Source organism: Ambystoma mexicanum, chromosome 8 (genome assembly GCF_040938575.1).
Source record: "Ambystoma mexicanum isolate Mex_15411 chromosome 8, UKY_AmexF1_1, whole genome shotgun sequence".
Lineage (NCBI taxonomy): Eukaryota > Metazoa > Chordata > Amphibia > Caudata > Ambystomatidae > Ambystoma > Ambystoma mexicanum.
This window is the reverse complement of record NC_090929.1, coordinates 1,102,079,202-1,102,096,739: the sequence shown is the minus strand read 5'-3', so window position 1 is coordinate 1,102,096,739 and position 17,538 is coordinate 1,102,079,202. Positions and strand designations below refer to the sequence as shown.

The window sequence follows — 17,538 nt, the reverse complement described above, 5'->3', positions numbered from 1 at the left end:
TACACATTCATTACTTCTGTGGTAATGAAAGAAGCATAATCCAATTCCAGGGGGCACCTGAGGCAGTAAAAGTCCTCCGCCACGGCCCGGTTTATTGGTCGGACCCAACATTGCAGAAATCAATGAATTAATCGTGTCCACGGGCCCGACAAACATTGAATAAATAAATCGGGCAGGGGAGCCAACTTATGAATTTCCCGGGTGGTGCCCAAATATAGGAAGTGACATAACCAGCACTTATATGACCGCATTTGCACGTAGTCGCCAACTTGGTGCTAGGGGGGTGCAGAACAGTGGAAACATTGGCTAGCATGTATTGCATGTACTAAAGGCAAGTAAGAAGGAGGTTTAAGCCTTCCAGTTGCATCCCAGTAGGCCAATACTGCCCCTACTCCACTCCTCTATAATCATCCAGGTTGTAGTAGCCCTCAAAAGGCAGAGCAACACAACTAGGATAGGAGAACGAAATGCCATCCCATCCTGTGAGTGTGTCAAACCTCAGAGCAAAGACTGTGCGTGTGCCTTGGAGCACAATCTCACTAATTTGGTGCAATTCGCGCAAGTGGGTGCATGGGAATGCCATGCGTGTGTGTGGGCTGCATACCCCGGATCACTTGCTCACTTCTTCACTTTGAAACTCTGTCCAAGGCAGTACTGTCCCAATGGTGAGAAGTGTCATATTTTCACATTAACTATGCTTAAGCACTTTGGGTTATTGAATAGTGCTGCTACATTCGGAGTAATTCCATCCCTTTAAATATATTAGCTCTTGTATAACCACAACAGTGTTGATTTATTCTGATGATGATGAAGATGATGTTAGACTTGCTCAATAGTTCTGGTTCTGTATCATTAAATGTACTTCAGATCTTCGGAGTCTCGGGAGGATAGCTCAGGAGCAACACAGGTTCGATCCCGCTGGGTACATTATACCTCTACATCTGTGCACCCATCTTACCAAGAGGGGTGCACAGAGGGGTACACAGATGTACAAATACACCCAACCCAAAACGATTTTTTAGAAATTGGGGGACAGACTTGCTTTGCATCTGTGCCTCCATTTCTAAAAATCGTTTTGGGTTGGGTTACTTCTACATCTGTGCACCCCTCTTGCCAATCGGGGTGCACAGATGTACAAATACATCCAACCCAAAACGATTTTTAGAAATTGAGGGACAGACTTTCTTTGCATCTGTGCCTCCATTTCTAAAAATCGTTTTGGGTTGGGTGTACCTCTACATCCGTGCACCCCTCTTGCCAAGAGCGGTGCACAGATGTACAAATACACACACCCCAAAATGATTTTTTTGAAATTGGGGGACAGACTTGCTTTGCATCTGTGCCTCCATTTCTAAAAATCGTTTTGGGTTGGGTGTACTTCTACATCTGTGCACCACTCTTGCCAAGCGGGGTGCACAGATGTACAAATACATCCAACCCAAAACGATTTTTAGAAATTGAGGGACAGACTTGCTTTGCATCTGTGACTCCATTTCTAAAAATCGTTTTGGGTTGGGTGTACTTCTACATCCATGCACACAGATGTAGAAGTATACCCGAACCAAAACGATTTTTAGAAATTGAGGGACAGATGCAAAACAAGAGCATCTTGCTTTGCATCCGTCCCACCATTTTTAAACATTGTTTTTTACCTGGCTTTTACCCGGCCGCCAGAGAGAGACACAGTATGGATGGAACAAAGGACCATCCATACTGCGTCTCTTCTCTCCGGCCTGGGGGGCCGGAGCACCCGCATACTCTGCGCCCCTGAAACTGGGCCGTGGCCTGTAACTACCTCTGGTGCTGGGGGCACCAGAGGCAGTTACAGACCACGGGCTGGTTTATTTATTTATTTGTTCAATGTTTGTCGGGTCCGTGGACCCGATTAATTTATTTATGCAGAAATAAATAAATTAATCGGGTCCACGAACCCAACAAACTTTGAACAAATAAATAAATAAGCCGGGCCGTGGCAGAGGCAGTAACAGTCCTCCGCCACGGCCTGGTTTATTTATTTATTTGTTCAATGTTTGCCGGGTCCGTGGACCCGATTAATTAATTTATTTCTGCAATGTTGGGTCCGCCCAACATTGCAGAAATAAATAAATTAATCGGGTCCACGGACCCGTCACACATTGAACAAATAAATAAATAAACCGGCCGTGGCCTGTTACTGCCTCTGGTGCCCCACCCCCCCCCGCCCCTTTTAGGGGGCACCAGAGGCAGTAACAGTCCTCCACCACGGCCCAGTGTATTTCTTTATTTGTTCAATGTTGTCTGTACAGCCTCGCGGGCCACATGAAATGGCTTGGAGGGCCGCATTGTGGCCCGCGAGCCGTATGTTGGACAACCTTGGTATACACTTATGTCCCGTGGCAATAGGATAGCACCACAATGCCATGTACACGCCCTCGAGGCACTGAGGATCTTTTTGTGAGATATCACGATTGCTGATATGGGGGGAGGGGGGAGAGGGGGGCAGTCTTGATGTACATCTAAGGAAAGAGGAGGGAGCATGGGGGGAACAGTCGAAAACCTAGGTCTGACCCCCCCCCCGCCCCCATCAGCTTGTAAGGGGGTACGACCAAATACAAAAAGGCCAGATATATTGCTGTTAAATTTGTTTTCCAACATCATCAAATATAAATAAGATTAGACACATTGCAGTTAAAACGCTCTGGAGCCGTCTATACACTTTGCATGTAACATTTATGTTTTTAATTAGCTAAATCCAGCTGATGCGGCGGCTGTTCAAGTATGTACTATTACTTGCTGGATTAGGTCCCTGCTAATGTATACTGTCTTTCAAATTTGATTAATTATTATACATGTCCTTTATTTCTTTATATCAATTTTTTGGCATATTTCTGATGCACTGCATACATTTTTGATTTATAAAACAATTGAAACATGGATTAAAACCTTAAATATATTCAAACAAGCGAATAGTACAAGTTTGATTAAATATGCTGGGCTATATTTGCTTTAACTGTGTCAAATGTACTGGCATAAAAAAGTTTTGATTAATAATTCAATCATAGCCATCCCAGAGTAGACAATTCACCAAAAAGGTTGGGGGTTCGAGGCTAATCTGTACTAGTTGGAGGCTAATCTGTACTATTTAGTTAGCTAAGATTGTATCATGTAACTGGTCTCGCAACAGCGCCCTGGTGCCTCAGGGTTTGGGCACTTTCCAAATGTAAAAAATAAATAAATCAATTAAAATAAAATCCCTTTGTGTTATATTTGTGAGGTAGTAGGCCTGGGAGGCGATCCAAAACCTCACATCCCTCCTCTCACCTTCAAACGTCAACATTATGTTGTCTGATTTGTTAGTCTGAATTTACAGCTTTGCCTGTACTTTGAGTAAACGAGGCTGTGAGTGCGAAACACGCAAACAATTTTCTTATTTTGAAATATTTGTTTAGTTTTATTTGTTTGAAACATTTATATTACGCAGGATGATGAGAAAAGATAGAAAACTAAATTAGGGTGACCGGATTTTGAAAATAAAAAAAACAGGGATGGGCTGAAAATATAAAAGCAGGACTAGAACCCTAAGCCCATTCAACCCCACCCCGGGGAATCAAACATTAAAAGTTTGATACAGTATTCATTAACCAATCGCTGTGGAGCAGTCAGTAAATACATATGGCTATTACAAAAAGGGGTGGTGGTTCGAGGCTACCCTGCAGTGTCTGACAAAGGTTATAATGGGAAGGTGGGGAATTAAGCTGTTTATTATTTAAAATGTCAGCTTAAATTGTTGCATTTCTGCAGTGGGCAACATACGTTTCCCAAAAACAGGATATGGTTTTTAAATTAAAAAAACTCTTGGGATGGGGGAATAGAAAGCCTAATTCCTGGACGGTCCCGGCAAAACCGCGATGTCTGGTCACCCTAAATTAAATGGACAGTAATATGATGGTATTAGCAGACCCAATACCAGTCCCACTGTTTGCAGCACTAGATGCTATGGGAGTAATATACACTAACTTCGCTGACGATACACAAATACTCATTCCCATCTCAGGCAATCCCGGGAGAATAGCTCAGCAGCAATGTGCGCGCCTTGGAAGCAAGACGACATGAAGCAACAAAGGTTCGATCCCCGGGTCCACGCTTAGAAACCTCTGGGTGTAACAATTCTTGTAAGAGCGCCTCGATGCCTGTGGGCTGTGTGAGCGCTTTAAAAATGTTAAATAAAAAAATAAAAAAACCTCGAGTAAGATACCATTGCTGTCAACAAAATGTACTCCATCATCCAGAACTGGATGGGGACCAACAGTCTCTGCCTCAATGGAGAAAAAACAGAGATCTTGATAGTAGGATCCCCAGATAGACTAAGTAAACTTCACCCGCAATATTCTGCCATAGTCATTGATGGCACCCCAATCAACATCTCCAACCAAGTCAAAACACTAGGGGTTTACTTGGATTCCAGCCTCACCCTGTGCAAACACATTGGCGCACTCTCCTCATCAACAGCATACACAGCCAAACTCATAGCCTTAAGTAGACCCTTCCTCACGCCCCAAAACTGCATCATGATTGCCAGAGCCCTCATCCTGGCTAGGATCGACTACTGCAACATTCTCCTTATAGGGACATACAAAAAAAACATAAACAAAATGCAACTACTCCAGAACAAAGCACTCAGAGCAGCGCTGGGCATAAAAAAAGAGAGAACATATCTCACAATATAGGAGAGAGGCCCATTGGCTGCCCATTCAAGCTAGGATACTACATACAACCCTCACCATAGCACATACATGTGAATCTGGCATTGCACCCAGCTACTTTAATCAATGTCTAACACGCAAAACCACAACTAGAATATGGAGATCTAACTCAGACACTCACCTATGCAATCCCTCATTTCAAGAATGCAAGAACAGGTAATTCCAGGTTCCCAGTAGCAGCCACCAGAATTTGGAACTCACTACCAGCCAATATCTGTAATGAGCCCTCCCTGCAAAAATTTAAGAAAATCCTCCAAACCTGGCTCTTCAATAAATTCTAAATAACCACGAGACCACTATTACAGCACTCAACAAGTACTGTAAATACTTGACTGTAAAATTGTAACATTGTACCACCATGTTACCGTTCAACTGTTGACTGCAATTATTACACTTGCAATTCGAAATCCTAAATCACCTTGTAACCGAACATAACACTGTATGTATGCCAAGCTGAGAATATGTAAATACTAAGTTTCTAAGCAATCTTGTAAACTACGCCATGATACCCAAGGGTTTGGGCGTATAACCAAATGTAATAAATAAATAAATATTAACCAGAGTACTCGTTACATACGACTTACTGAAGAATATATGCAACACAAGAAACCACCTACTGTTCACAAAACTGCTTAAATCGTGGCTCTTCACTGCATAACTAGAAGAATGCCCACAGGGGCACACACATACCTAGTTACAATGATGAGTGAAGACACCGATGCCGGACCCCAACAATCTATCAACTACATAGAGAATCCAAGGAAGACATTATACGATATATCAAACCAGAAATTGAGAGTTCGCTATAACAGGGCGACACTAACCTAATATAATGTTAGACCAAGACGGAAGATCAAAGACAATTCACCAATAGTACCCTAGCCCAAATTAGGCCCAAGCCCAGAAGACCACCATCAATATATACAGCGAAGGAATATAGGGGGCAGCCAATCCATAGCGCCAACACCATAAGGGGAATACTAGACATAACCAGCCTACCAACCCAAGATCCATACTCTATAACCAGGAACGCACAGTGACATCTAATCTAACGGCCAGATGACCAAGAAACGTAACCAGCTACTAAGCATACCCACCGGAATTCCACTTAAATATAACAAGATCGGCTAAAACCAGGACATACAACCCACTAACCCAACTTCAAATCTCGGCTTACCTAATCCACCAGAAAACTCACACAACCATCTCTCGCCCAGCAAACCGCACACACTCTACCACATTGCAACAACAACAAATGACACAAACTGCATCAACAACACACAAGGCCTCGTTCTGTTTCAATACTTACACCAAAGCTCAGCGCATGGTGAAAACCAAACTGAATCTGCCAACAGCACACCACTCTTCTCACTCTCCCTCTTCACCCGACTAACCTAACCCCCCCGCCCTCTTGTTACTGATCCGCCTGAGAACCTGGAGATCAACTGCGTTGGTGACAGTGTCCGATATAAATACCTTTAACATTAACATACACACAGATGGACACGCACGCACGCATACACGCACGCGAAAAGCAATGCCTCCGCTGCCTTGACAAATGGGGAGAAGATGAAATGTCCAACAAGAGAGCATTTCAGAGCTGGCCCCATGGGGGATGTAGTGAGAAACCCCTGTTACCTCTCTTCTTGCAAAAGGGATCCCCAAAACATGGCGGTCTGCCTCTCAAGAGTACAAACTAATCCTACTTAATTTCGCACTTTTAAAGGAACGCACTCTTGTAGTTTTGAGCCGCTCGTCTGTGCTTTGCTTTAAGTATGAGATGGTCCATCTTTCAGCGATGATCTACCTGCACCCTGACTTAATACGCAAGGCTCGGCCTCCAATTATATTAATACATTCTGTTTTTATATGGCTTAAGGTCGTATTCCTGGAACATAAGATTGTACTATTAACCCACAGGAACTATTGTGATGAATCCAATGGAGTCATCACAGATTCCCCAGCAGTAGCCTCCTCCCATGTGGCCATGGGACGGCAGCCACTACTTGTTCCTGACCCTGGGAGCGGCTACATGAGGGAGCAGATAGCCACCGGGGAGATGTCATAGCTTAATTGGATAAGGCACGGTATCGCCCATTTTCCCATGAGGAAGACCTCCTGTTCCTCAATACCCTAATGGCCTATTGCCATGCATCTGTTCCCCCTATAGGAAAAGTAAAGAAACCTTTTCCCAACACCCTTTAGGCCAAACTCCCATCCATAACCTGAAGAGTAAAAACTAAAAAATAAAATAAAATCTTTTGGTTCTAGTTTTCCTTCGTGTAGAACTGATCTTCCATGTGAAAGCATTGAGAAAAACCCTCAAAGTACTATGCATCAAAAATCATCAATGGACTTCAATTCCCTAAAACCATCGAAATCAGCAGTTAATATCAGTGGACTTCCATTCACACAACCACCTAAGTAGTGAGACAAGGAGGGTAAATTAATTGATACAGAGCAACAAGCATAATGAGCATGCTAGTTGTTGCTTGAAAACTCCTGTACACTGGACCTTTAAAAATGGTAACCAAACTAGAAAGGGAAGCAGCTCGGGAGAAGACGTGGCATCTCCATTGATGGCGGACAGAGGCTCGAGCCGGTGTGGTAAAGCTGGAGGCACAAGCTGCTGTGCAGAAACTGGAGGCGTGTGCCGGTGAGCAGAAACTGGAGGCACGAGCCGGTGTGGTGGAGAGAAGGAGCTCGCCAGCAGCAAAGGAAAGAAACATGGCGCGAGAAAGACTTGCTTGGGAGATGCCGGGTTGTCCTTACTGGGAGCTGAATAGAAGCCAGCATGCAGGAGCGGAGCCGTGATAGAAGCTGGAGAGACGTCAGAGGCACCCAGACTGGAGAACAAGCAGCAAAGGAATGCTGTATAAGCGCGAGCAAGACCAGAGACGCTACACAGAGCCGGTGAATATGCCAGTGCAGAGTGGGGCCCCAGGGTGTTTTGGTAATCCGCACCAAAGATAATGTTAACATTGTGAAGTTACAGAAAGTGATATAACAAGAAGATTATTTGTGAAGTGAAGAGGAAAAGTGCCAAACCGAACCCCAATAAGAAAGGAATGCAAATGTGGGGAATGCTTAAGTGAGACAAGTAGACATACCAATCCAAGAATGGTATATGCTACTTTGCTGTAAAGAGGAACTAGAATACATGAGAAAGTCCTGACAAGAATATACCAGGCAGTTGAAAGCACAACAAGAGATGTCCTGGCAGGAGAGTATACCAAGCCATTGGAAGTGCATACAGAGTTCTGCCAGTGGAGTATACCAGGCAAATTGCAAGCCTGTGAGAAAGGAAAACACAAGACTGTTTTTGTTGAAAAAAGAACATACTTTTTTAAATGAAGGATTTAGAGGCCTAAGCAGCGTTATACGTAACAGGATTGTTGTGGGCCAAGAAAGACACAAGGAACTGTTAGTCCAAGAGACATGTGTGATACCAGTAAAGAATCCAGGGGAAGGGATGCCCCCTCTGGAGCCAAGGTCTTGTCATCTTGGAGAACATTTACGTTGAAGTTGTTCTATTTTTATTTATGAACACATTTTGCAAGTATCAGGTTAAAGTCATTTCCCTGTTCACTTTATTTTGTTTATAGTGTGAGGGTCAGGATAGAACAAGGAGGCTTTTGATTTCTGACATCCTGACACATACAGTTCCTTAGTTTTTGGTTTTAGTTAGGGAAACTCCTCTTAGAGCAGGGTCAAAGGTATTTTCCCAGCCCATTTCATTTACTAAAAGTCTTTAACCAAAAACATGACAACTTTGTGTCCAGCTTTCATTTATGAGCCCTCACACTATCCACATGAACTCACCCTATCCGCCCCCAAGGAGACACTGCTGCCTGTACACTTGCTGCAGTCCAGACTAGTGTTACCCTTCCATCGCCTCCACCAACGAGGGCACCCCCTGGTGATACTGGGACATTTGTTTTCTTCTCTGGATACACATTATGCCCCCCTGGCACCTTCATTAAGAGCTGTTTTATGGAAGCCACTTCACGAACACAGAGTCTGTGCCTGTCAGTGCTAAGTCTTTCCCTTCAGAGCACACACTCATTCACACTGTTTAGCACCAGTATTTAATGTAGCGTCTTGTGGGAAAGTGTCTCTCAACATGGATGTTGCCCAAAGTGTGGTCTTCCAAGATGGAGTCACGGTAGATGCTGTCTTCATGGTGAAGAAACTAGTCCTGCGGCCTGCACACTGCCCAGTAGTTTAATATCTGGTGCTAGGTAGATCCTGGCGCTCTCTGGCAGTCCCTACAAGCCCCTCTTATGCATCATTGTCCACTAATGTCTGAGGAAATGCTGCAGGTCCATTTGACTGTAAACGTTAGGTTCCATAGTGTTAAGAACTGTTAGTGTCCTCGAGGAAACCATCACAAGCTTTCTGAGCAGCCCATGTACGGTGCCCCTTTTTGTGTGGCTCATTTTGAACCCATTGCAGAATGGCCTCCAAGTCCATCAGATGAGGTGAGTACACAGCTGGCATTTTCATTCCTTGTCTCTCAGTGTGCGTCTCCCAAACGCTCGCACAGCTCAGGAAGGAACTCAAGACCCTGCTCTTCAGTGAATATACCCATAGGACATGTTACTCCTAAGTACATACCATCCCGTCCATATGGAATTTTGCAGCCAGTATAACCTCTCCTTTCACCAACTGATTAACCCTAAATTGCGTGTACACCACTTCATTGTTTCTTAGCTAGGTTTGCGCTATATAAACCATAATGCAATGTTCACGCCGTCCTGGCACGGTAGCAAGCCGGCCCACTGTGGGAGTAGTCTGAGCTTAGACTGGACGGTAATATACCATAAAGTCGCCCTCATTTGTGCCCCCCGCAGTCACTTTAGGGGCGCACCAAATACTGACTCCCATTACTGCTCCAAAGCAGAGCAGGGATTGCGGGGGTGTCCCCCGCTCTCCTTGGGGCAGTAACTTGGGTTAGGGGTGTCCCCCGAATTCCATTGTGGTAAGTGGGTGACAAGAAAGTAAAAAAAAAAGCACCTGCATCGTCAGCTCTGACCCACGCAAGTGGGAGGAACCGACGAGGCAAGGATAGCGGGGGTGATAGCAGGGAGTCGGTGGCGCACACAGACATGTACCACCGTGAAGGTAAGTGGGGTCGGGTATGGGCATGCAGGGTGGGGGATGTGGGTAAAGTGATCTATTTGATTACTGTGCCCTGCCGTAATTGGCATCAACATTTTCGTCGGTGTAGTTACGGGCGGCGCAGTGATCACATAGATGCGACTGGACTAAACATTCTTATATTCGGCTCAGCTAGAGCCTATAGTCCTATCTGTGGTGCCTGTAAAGCTCTGGGACAGAAATGATCAGCAGGTCTGCTTGAGCAGAACACAGAAGGAAGGCACTCCTGTACTTTACATTGCACACCTGCTTTTGCTATTGTTTTAAGAAGTTTCAAAAGGTTACAGCGTTTCTAGTCACGTGGTATATTACCCATAGTGTTGCTGAACTATTATTGTGATATCTTTTTTTATGACTAAAAAGGTATAGTGTTATAATCATCTGCGAAAATATTCACCTCTTGAGATTTCACCATGTGCTATCCTGTAGCCCCTGTCTGCCCAAACACCTCCTACAAAGTACAGCCTTAGCATTCAGCCTTGCTACCAAAAGATGAATTTGATGCTTTTACAAAACACTTATGTGACCTTAGATTCTAAATAGCGCACGTTAAGGGCTCAATGGAGCTTGATTAACGAGCCTCCCTAACTTCTACCCCTGACCCCCCAACCCCGGCCCGAAACGTACAGGCCATCACTCGGTCTCATATCATGCTACCAACTCTGCTGGAATGGCAGGGGATTTCCATGAATTTCTACCACTCTGAGATTCTTAATTTAACTGAAAGACTCTCAGACAATATAATGGCACCAAAGCTCGCTGAAATCCATATCATTATATCCAGTCATCCACAGCAAAAACATGACTGTACTGATTGGCCGTCAGCCACTGCCTCCAACCCGACATTCTGGGCCATAGCTGACATGACCTCTCTCACCTCCAGAGCGTTCATTAACAGGGCAGGACACAGGTGATACAAGGTGCATGGAGCTGGGGAGCCAGCCAGTACATTAACAATGCCTGGCAATTAATTATGTAGCAACTTTTGTTATCAGCAGCACTTTTCTTTTAAAACTGTAATGGGACATGCCCAGCTAAAACCCCCATACAGCTGCAATCACCTACAAAATATCTGTCTGCTAGCAAGACAATTAAAGTGAGTCACTGGTAGTTAATTTCGAACAAAAACTACCCAAACTTTGGAGTGCAACAGATAAAAACATGTAAGGTAATTATGGCAAGAAGTCAGGTCTTCGTTAAAAAATTGGAATGCCACGATTGCATGGAGGGATAGAGATTGGGAAGGTAAGAGGGGGCACAAGGCAGCGCACCTTCATAGCAGCCCTCAAGTGTCTGACTTCATAGGGGAATCTGAGAGTTATGGCTGCCTATAACATGAAATGCTTCTGTTGAAAGGTCTCTCTAGAATGTGCACAAGGAAGTTATATGCCCTGGCTCATCATTGGCAAAACCAAAAAGGTGATGACTGGAAGGTTTACAATTAATCTTAATCATGGGCACAGCTCTGGGTAACCCTCCAGACCATCGTTTTTCGCCTGCCGAGCCACTAAAGACGGGTAAAGACATATGCAAATAAGTCTTGGTCCTACCCCAAAAGGGGCAGTCCAGCCTGAACTGCTAGGTCATATCCCTTCTGCACGAGAGCACAGGCATCCCCAGACATATTTCGGCCTCATTGGGCATCATCAGTGAGGAGTAGCTTGGGTCTCTAGGCCCAGCAGGCACGGGACCCACGTCTGGGCATACCCGTCCCACTCGGGGTGACATAAGCAAAACCAAAGGTTGATGACTGGAAAGTTTCAAATTAATCTTAAACACAGCCACCGCTGTCGGCAACCCTCCAGACCATCCTTTTTTAGCCTGCCAAGCCAGTACAGAAGTGAAAACACCGTATGCAAATCAGTCGTGGCCCCACTGCTAGGTCACATCCCTTCTGCTAGAAAACGGTGGTGTGGGAGGTTGCCCAGAGCAGTGCCAGTGGTTCAGATTAATTAAAAACCTTCCAACCTCACTTTTTTGGTTGTAGCTCCACATTGGGCCAAGAAAGCCCAGAGCACGAAAGTGAACCACAAAAAAAAGATACATTTTAAAGCTTAGTTTATATGCATGATGTCTCCTAGAATGACATGCAAAAAAAGGGCTTTGCATGCTGGAATTTATAGTCGTCTACTATGTGGGGTTTACTGACTGCCAGAATGACATAACTGAAAGGCCGGGTTAGGACTCTGATTTGAAATCTACAACTCTGCCATCCGCTCCCTCTGCCTTCTCTCTCCCCATGACTCCATCTCCTATTCTCTCTCCTCTCTAGGCTGGCTCCCATTTCACTCTCAGCTCAAATTCATTTTCCTCTGTCTCGTATTTAAATCCCTCCATGGTCTTGCCCCCCCCACCTTTCCTCCCTCCTCACTTTCTACACTCCTGCTCGTTCTCTCTGCTCTTCCAACCTCTTCCTACTCTCCTCTCCACCTCCACCCTGTGCCCCTTCTCGCTTCCCCTCTATTCAACTCCTTGCCCCTTTCACTGGAACTGCCTTCCTCTTTTACTTACTTTTGTACCTCCCTAAAATCCTATCTCTTTCATTCACCTCCTTAAAACCCTTTGCTTTCTCCTACATCCTTTAGTATTCTCCCCAAACCCTCCTTTTCCTTTCCTACTTCCCTCCACCTTTCTCTCTCTCCTTTCTCTCCACTCTCTCTTTCCTAATTTCCTGTACGTTTCTCACCCTCCTCTATTCTTTCCTTCTCCTTACTCCTTCTACCTCCTCTCATACTTGGTCTCTCTCCCTTCCTCCCAGCCTTTATCTCTTCTCTCTCCTTGACCCCTCCCTCCTCTTCTTCCCCTTCCATAATGTAAATTGTTTTTGTACTGCTTTCTGGTTTAATTCAATTGTTATGTAATGCCTGCTGTATATTGTTGGTTCCTCTTGTAAAGCGTTTTGGATGAAAATGCTATATAAAATGCAAATACAAATACATTGTTCAAATGGGAAAAGAGACACTGACATATACATGCCAGACAAATCTTAACACAGCGAAAGGTCCTGGTGAGTGAACATATGTGTCTTGCTGAAGATGACACAAGGAATGGTGTAGGAAAGTGTGTGTCTTTCTGCAGTCTGGGCTGAAAAGTATAATCAGATTGCAGATTGGAAAGGGACATTGCTGGCTGGGAGATAAACACAGCATTTTCATTGAAACTGCCACACATGAAAATACGGTGCATTATGACAGCTCAGAGCACAAAGTGGGCCTTGCTTGAGAAATACAAAACTATGTTACAATCTTGCATTTCAGGAGACTAACACACACTTTTCAGTACAAAAACTGACATCCTGCAAATGCATTTGTGAGTGATCAAAATGAAAAGCAGCCTTTTCACTTTCAGTTTGCCACACTAATAAAAAGTGCTGCAGGAAAGAAGCAATGAACATTCTAGTAAAAACGGCATTGAACCATAACAGAAAGATGCAAACTGCTTAAATAAGTAAGATGCAGCACTGATAAAAGAAGGACACAATTGAAAAGGCTATTTTGTTTCAGATGCCACATGTGAATATCCTTGAACACAGACACGTTTCTTGTTGTTGGGCAGATCTCAAGTGCCTGCCTGGCTCCTTATCTAAATGGGAGATCTATGTGAAACTGATGAACACCAAGTATTTACGACAGGGCCAGATCATCACAGACCCAGCCCTGGGTGGGTGAAAAGGCTTGAAAATGCACAGTATTAGATCAAAATTGAGGTCAATTTAAGATTACAGGGACAACATGGGAGATGCCAGCAGGCCTTCTGATGTCAGAGGCTATGTGTTGGATGATAAGAATCTCCTCAGCCCATCAACTGTCAAGAGAAGCAAGAGAAGAAAGGCTCGTTGCTTTATTGCAGGCTGAACCATAAATGAGGCTGCACAGCTTTGGGGAGCATTTCTAGAGAAATTATATCTATATAGAAAAATGGTAGTTAAGATGTGCATACATGTTGAAGATTTCCCATTAGTTTAAATGGACTATCATAACTGGTGATTTTTTTCATCAGCGATAAGTTACACCAAGTTCATTCCGGTGTCATTTTAAAGCTAATTTCAAGGCAACTGTGGTGCAACAAATTTCATTTACATGTGATTTTTGGGACTCATGTTCTAAATAAAGAAAGTGTTTTCCGCTCCCTCGAAAGTGTTAAATTATGTATCTGGATATTAAATTTCATATTCCTAACTATTATACTTTTTGAAGAAAGGACAGAAAACCCTGAGTACCTGTGCTATGGTGTGCTGAAATGAAACATTAATATCTATAAATCATGGGATTTATCAGTAAGTTACTCAAATCTGCCATGTAGCAACTTTTTGAGGAAAAAACTGTCATGTTAAAAAAAGGCAATTGATAGGTGGCGGGTGTCTCTCCACTTCTCTTCAATCACAGAACTTCCCTAGCCTATCTGCAGGGAGGGGTTGGGTCTTGGGAGGTGGAAGGGAGAATGATCCTCCAATGCGAATGTTAGCACAAATTGAATGGCACCTCCGCACTGTAATAATTGGAGGTGTGGCTAAAAAGCACTTGCTCTATCCAAGAGAGGAGGAGGACAGCAGAATTTGGTCATCAGGGGAGCTGCCTGAAAAAAAAATAACCTCCGGAGACAGAAGCTCAAATCTTCCAGGGACGCTTGCCAAAAATCATCTAGGGGAAAAGCTGAAGGAAGGTGGATTAATGTAACCTTGCCAGGACGGCTGCCTAAAAATGATCTGGGTGCCACTATTGAAAAATCTGAATGGATATTTAACCTTGCCTGAGAGGAAAGCCATTGGGGAAGCTTGGAGCTGAGGGGAGCCAAAAAGAGAGGGGAAGCCAGTGCCTGCCTTTGGCCGAAGTATCAGGACCAGACACTGGTGTTCCCACCAGAGCGGGCCCTGGAACCTGGCTGGCTTTCCTGTGCACCAAACCCAGAGAAATCCCAGGTAAGTAACTCACCCAAAACACAATTAAGAATGGGCGGGGGGTGTGGAGGTGATCTGCTTGCCTTAATATTCTTCAATTAATAGTGAAATGGCGGAAAAGTGGAGGATGTACCTCCAGCATACTTGTAATTCCACTGCTCGTAATTCTGCCAAAATCCCCAATGGAGTCCTATGGACTCCAGAGAATGGGGATTTACAACGCCTACCACCGCTTGTAATCCTGTGGTAAATCCACAGGACCAAGTGGTGGTAACTAAATCAATTTGGTGGTATTTTGGAGGATGTACTTTTCATGAGGCCCATTGTGCCATAACATCAAAAAATGTAGTCTTTAATATTGATTAAGCCAAAATAAACTCATCAATTACAGTGGGGCACATTTAATGTTTTTAGGGACAAAATGGTGTCCCCCATGCTTCTCTGTTGGTGGGCGCTGAAACAGTCACCTAGAATTTCATCGTTGTAGTACTTGCCTTCCATCTGTTCCATAACACTTGATTTGACAAAGTAGTTTATAGACGCATCAGCCCGTCACAGCAGCAGAGATTTGAATGTAGTAAATTGCAGCAGCACCAACATTAATGTCCTCCCTTGTTTCTGCCAGTCCCCAGTGTTGCTTCGGCTGGCCAGAGTTCTGTGCCGCAGGAGATGGAGTTAAACTCTTTGCAATGCCCTGTTATGCTATGTTGCTAGGTCTTGTATAGCACATCTTCTGCCCTTTTCATGATTTCCTGGCATTTCAGGATCTTCAAGAGGAGTAGGGGACTAAAGTAGGAGCAGAGAGAGTAGGGCAAGGTTGCAATGTTGTGTGCAGATCTGAAACAATTGGGCTCTCTGAAGTGCGTACATAGCGGATACTATTTGAGCTGTCTGGAGCAGTGGTTATTGTGTGTTACTGATTGCTAAGGTAACTTGTTTGTGTGGTTGTCCGTTGTGTCTGGTAGCGATGCTCAAGGAGAGTGTAGAAAGTTGTGTTGATATGAGTGGTGGGTTAGTGAGGTATTTAAGTTAATTCTGTTTAGACTCATTGATCTTTAGGTGTTTTACATTGCATTGAGCGCCTGGAAACCATGCACATTTCAGTGGTGCATGCTATACCATAACATTGTGTGAGCCTGTGTTACTTCGGAGCTGGAGTGGTGTGTCGAGATGTCTTATAGGTTAGGGTGTACGGTGGAATTCTTTCAAAGTGATGGTTATGATATGATATTTTATTTGTATCGCGCTCGTACACAAGTGTTGCTACAATGCCTTGCCCAGCAAACCAGCCAAGAACAACCGGCGACCACCTTTTTTACTTTGGAAACGTCCCAATTGGTGACATCCATGCAAAACATTATTTCTCCAGTTGCCATGCTTTCTTATTCTGCATTAGGAGGTGTTAGGCCAAATCTTGCTCTGTCAGGTTGCACTTCCCCATGGAACAAATTCAGGGCCTGCAATATGTGATCAGTTGCACGGCCTCCCTTCTGGCACCGCAAAGACACTCACCGGTATCACTACTACAGTTTAAACGAGATTGTGTGCCAATGCAGCTGGTTTTGCAAAACCAGCAAGCAGCTGGCAAAGTCAACCACACAGCACATCTACAGCACGTCATTACCGTGCTGGCAAGTGGTAACACAAATGTGCATTTTGTCCTCAAATTCTAACATGCTCGGTTTATCCCATATGACTTTTAACTCTGCTTGTGTCTAACTAGTACTGTAACAGCGCCTTGATTCCTCCGGGTTTAGCGCTCTTTATAAAGGAAAACATAAATAACATGTTTACAGGCAATGTCAGTGGTCGCACCTGCATTACATTGGACCATTTGCTGATAACTTCACATTAGTTCCCACTAACATTCACTGGGAGAGAACGCTCATGAAAGTTTGTGGCGCACACGCAGTCTTTGAAGGTAGCCTCCACCACCATTTGAAGTGTTAGCCACCCTGAAATGCCATCTTAATTGCACCCCTGAACATATGCTTGCAGGCCCAGCTGAAGAAGGTTGGGGGCCCATTTCAACCTGATGTTTGCGCTTACCCCTCTTTCTTAGAGCGGGAAGAAGTCTGAGGCACCCCTGGGGGGGCATACATCATAATGGAGGTAATAATTGCCCTATGAAAAATTGAAGCTGAAACACAGAATGAAAAAGATAAACAAGAATAGCAGGAGAACAGAAATGGAACAAGACAAAGAAAAAGTAAAGAAAGCGAGAAAAAGTGAACACAGAAAATAGCCGTCTTTGTAAAAACAATGAATTTTGTTAAACACAAAAAACAAACAAATAAATAAATAAATAATGGCGATAAAGATGAGGTTAATAGCCGCCAGTTATCACAAGACGGCAAGGCAAGCCAGCAGGGAGATGAAACACTGAATTCCCCCTGAATAGCTATGAATCCAGGCTACTGATCCTTTGTAAGCACGTGGCTGACATTTGAGGAACCAGTGTTGAAAGGCAACAAGGGAGGTGATAACGCTCCTGCTTCCCCAATGGAAGTGGTGGCAGGGCGAGCTCCAGCAAACTCAGCTTGTAAGGCGGGCGCTGCAAAGCGCATACTATAAGCCCCATAAGTACGTAATATATAAAGGAATATATTGCTTTGTTAATAGACTGCTGACTGGCAATATGGGGGAAGTTGCTGGGGAACTTCCTGAGCCTCGAGGCCCCTTTCATTTGAAAAAGCTGAAAGGCCCTGACGCCGTAATACTGGCCACCGTAATCATGAA

At 44.3% G+C, this 17,538-nt stretch overlaps 1 protein-coding gene across 5 annotated transcripts in view; it reads right to left on the bottom strand.

The window, feature by feature from the left end:
• CROCC (ciliary rootlet coiled-coil, rootletin) overlaps window positions 1-17,538 on the bottom strand; it is a 644,212-nt gene that overhangs the window by 626,128 nt on the left and 546 nt on the right. The window lies entirely within an intron of this gene.